General features: G+C 27.7%; 2 non-coding genes across 2 annotated transcripts; both read left to right on the forward strand.

Moving 5' to 3' along the window:
* The first annotated feature begins 939 nt into the window (after positions 1-939).
* On the forward strand, positions 940-1,046 carry LOC121123818 (U6 spliceosomal RNA). Its single transcript, XR_005866139.1, has one exon. It is a non-coding gene; the product is annotated as a U6 spliceosomal RNA (small nuclear RNA).
* A 1,127-nt stretch (positions 1,047-2,173) lies between these two features.
* Positions 2,174-2,280, forward strand: LOC121123819 (U6 spliceosomal RNA). The gene has a single exon (XR_005866140.1). It is a non-coding gene; the product is annotated as a U6 spliceosomal RNA (small nuclear RNA).
* The last annotated feature ends 2,131 nt before the right edge of the window (positions 2,281-4,411 follow it).

Here is a 4,411-nt window from a genome sequence, read left to right on the forward strand (position 1 = left end):
TAAAGGATAATAACTTTAAAAAAACCAAAAAAATCATAATATCATATGTGATTGTATATATGTGTAACGCACCGACCGTAAAAACGTACCAAACCGAACTACAGTACATCCCATTAGTATTCTAGCCCTACCACATATCGAAAAGAAAATTATTCAAATAGCTGTAGAAGAGAGGGAGGAACATCATTTGCATCATATTGCAAAACTGGGCCCATTTTATTTTTTAACAGGTACCCAATAAATTTTTAAACTAGATTATATTATATATTTTTATTATATAAAGGAGACTCTTCCCCACAGGGACCCAATAAATTTTTAAACTAAATTATATTATATATTTTTATTATATAAAGGAGACTCTTCCCCCATTTTTCAGAAATTTATGAGACCTGTATTAATATTTTATTCGATTTTTCAATACCTGAGAATACTTTATTTCTTAAAACTTAGTTTCTGAAATTTTTTAACAATTGTACATTTCTATGCATATCGCCGATTTAATTATATGAAATTAAAGTAAACATGTTGAAAAAAAACAAAAAGTGGAATTTAATAAAATCAAAAAATTATGGAGACGTTATTAAAAAATTTTAAAGACTCATTCGGTCAACAACTGGTGGAAAAAAATCTTTCTTACTTCGAATAATGAAAAAGTTGACTCAATATATCACCTATAAATTATGTAAAATATCACAAAAAATAATCCTGATAGAATTTTGTCAATTGTTAAACTAAATTGTTAAGCATATTATTTTAGATGTTTAAATGCATGTCAATAAAGACCAATAAAAAAAGCTATTTGTTTTAATATGGCGACATGATCCGATCAGGAATCACTTCAAAAAAGAAACATTGTAAATTTAAAAATAAATTCTTTAAAAAAAAAAATAAACCAAATATTTATTTTCTTTTTATACAATAATTTTTTCCTCCTTTCTTGTACTTGCTTCGGCAGTACATATACTAAAATTGGAACGATACAGAGAAGATTAGCATGGCCCCTGCGCAAGGATGACACGCAAAATCGTGAAGCGTTCCACATTTTTTGCCACCGCAAAATTCTGATCTCTTGAATGGTAGTATTTAAATCCATGGCTAAATGTAAAACATACTATATTTGGCCAATAATTTAATTTCTTGTTAAGTTGATATTCTAGAACTGGGGTTCGAATCCTGATTTTTTAATTTTTTTTAATGTTGTGACCATAAAGCAAAAAAGGTATAGAAAAGTGTGGTTTTTTTTTTAACCTATTAATAAATAAAGTTAACAAGTGGTCTTAAATATTTGTTTCCTTTAATTTTTCTACAAAAAAATGAAGGGCCTATATAAATAAATCTGTGTTATGTTTATCAAATGACGGGTTTTTCTTATGACCTTTTTTTATAAGGTCAATTTCATTTTTCAAATCCCCTTCCTTAGTTTCTTTTATTTTTACAGGAACCCAATAAATTTTTAAACTAAATTATATTTTGTATTTTTATTATATAAATGAGTCTCTTCGCCAATTTTTCAAAAACTGATAATACCTGTAATAATATTTTAATTGATTTTTCAACACTTGAGAATACTCTATTTTGTAAAAATTACTTTTTGTAATTTTTTAACAATTGTACATTTCTATGCATTTTGCCGATTTAATTATGTAAAAAGAAAGTAAACATATTGAAAAAAACAAAAAGTGGAATTTAATAAAATCGAAAACTTATGGACACATTATTAAAAAATTTTGAATGACTCGTTTGGTCAACAACTGGTGGAACCAAAACTTTCTTACTTCGAATAATGAAAAAGTTGACGCAATATATTACCTATAAATTCTGTAAAATATCACAAAAAATAATCCTGATAGAATTTTGCAAATTGTTGAACTTTTGAATGTTTAAATGAAAGTTTAATCTATTTTTTTTCAATTTTTGTGTATAAAGAATATGTTTTAATTAATTATATATTGATTAATTTTTTGAAACATGATTAACATATTATTTTAGATGCTTAAATGCATTTCAATAAAGACCAATAAAAAAGCTATTTGTTTCAATATGGCAACATGATCCGATCAGGAGTCACTTCAAAAAAGAAACATTGTACTCTTAAAAATAAATTCTTTAGAAAAAAAAGAATATACCAGATGTTTATTTTCTTTTTATACAATAATTTTTTTCCTCCTTTCTTGTACTTGCTTCGGCAGTACATATACTAAAATTGGAACGATACAGAGAAGATTAGCATGGCCCCTGCGCAAGGATGACACGCAAAATCGTGAAGCGTTCCACATTTTTTGCCACCGCAAAATTCTGATCTCTTGAATGGTAGTATTTAAATCCTTGATTTTGATATGCAAAGTACCATTTTTGCCCATAGTTCCTATCATATTTTGATTATGTCCATGAAGTCGGGTTCGAATCTCGAACAGCTATTTTTTTTTTCTTTTTTGAAGTTGCGATCCTTAAGTGAGGTACAAAAAAGTGTCTTTTGTTAGCCCATTAATGCAGAAAGTTAACAAATAGTCCAACATAAATGATAATTTTAGTTTTTGTTTAACTTTTAATACACAGTAATATTAAGTAACAAAATAATTATAGATTGTCCAGTTTTCTGGTCAATATGGAATGACTTGAACCAAATTTATAATTAAATAATTGAATCAAAAAAATATTTTTGATATTTTTATTATTTATCATAAAAATGAATTTGATGAACAATGTTTTTAAATCTGTTTCACCTCAGCCATAGGAAGTTTTCTAGGAAGGAGGGAGTGGAGCCTGCCCTACTGATCCTCAAGATTTGTTACATATTATATACTTAGTATGCAATTTAAACGATTTGTCGCTCTCACTTGACTAGTTAAAATTTCAAACTCTTACCCTCACCCCTGGTATAAATATCAAACTCTCCCTGTGACTTTATGGCTTTCTTTAAAATTGTTCGACAGTTTATCAAATTATATTAACAAATAATCACCAACCATAACTCAAATTTCATCTTCATTGACATTCAATGCAATATTTTGTTGATGGGCAAATAGATGATTGTTTTTTTTACAACATTTTCAATGATGAGTCTAAATATAACGTACACATAATTAGTAAAATATATTTCATTCATAATAAGATAAAAAGATAGAAATATCTGTGAAGTGGTGAACTGAAGTGTTTTTTTTTCTTATACCTAATGTATTTGTCCTGATACTTCTTCGTCCTATGTACCATCGATACAATCATTAGAAACAAAATCCCAATCATAATCTAAAAGAGTTGGATAAAGTATATCCTGCTAATTGTTTGTAAGAAATATACTAATCAATATCCGATAAAAGTAAATTATGCTTATCATGGATATAGAGAAATGTCTTTTTATAAGGTCAATTTTATTTTATCAACGGCCTTCTCATTTTTTTAAATTTGTTCTACAAAGTGAAATACCCTTTTTATTAAAGCAAGATTTTAATTTTTATCGAGTCATTAAATAAATAATATAAATTTTCCACACTGACATACCATGTTTTCCTAATCTAATCATTCCCCGGCCCAGACCTATATGCCAGGAAAGGCCCTCCAAATTTTAGGAGAGGCCAGAGCCTAAACTGGGATTTTATTTAGGTGTTGACTATCTGGAGATGCCATTAGATCTATTTTTGATATTTTTAATTACCTTTTTTTACTTATAAAAGATATAAATTTGAAATTGTTTTTAGAGCCCTCAATTGGTCACTTGTCTGTGAGCATATTTAGAAAATAAATTATTGTTAAAGACATATATTTATAATATATGTTACTAGCTTTTATCATCGCTCTTAACACAGTTATATAATTATTTATAAAAATAGGTTTATTTTATATATATACTAGCAGAGGGTGCCTACGTTGCAGGGACATAGAAACAAAGAATGAAGGTAGAATATAAGAAACAGAGACATAAATATATATATAGAAAGATACAGAGAGATGAGAAGAGGGAAAAGATAGAGAGAAAAAAAGAGATATAGAAAGAGAGAATGGAATTGTGCTTTGTTTTGGTCAAAAAAAGACTTAATGACCTCAGAGGACGAAAAAAATATCGTTGGGATATGCAAATTATTTTATACATATACTTGCTAAATTTCAGACTGATTTGTTCCACCATTTTGGATTCCATGCGTGATAATGCCAAAAATAGAAACACATATATATTTATACGATATTATAATTTTTTTTGGTGTGCGCTTTTTTTTATTCTGTAACCTGCATGAAAGTGTCTATTTTTGGCGGAGGTGGGGTTTTATGTTATAATTGATAAATAAACAACCCAACTGCCCAAATTTACTGATTGTGCGAAATCAGGGTATACTATATACAGCGAAAACCCATACTTATATTATTCACATAATGTCATCTAGTTTCCGGTTTGAATACATAGGCGTTGTGCTGTTTC

The sequence above is a fragment of the Lepeophtheirus salmonis genome, chromosome 8, assembly GCF_016086655.4.
Source record: "Lepeophtheirus salmonis chromosome 8, UVic_Lsal_1.4, whole genome shotgun sequence".
NCBI classification, from domain to species: Eukaryota; Metazoa; Arthropoda; class Copepoda; order Siphonostomatoida; family Caligidae; genus Lepeophtheirus; species Lepeophtheirus salmonis.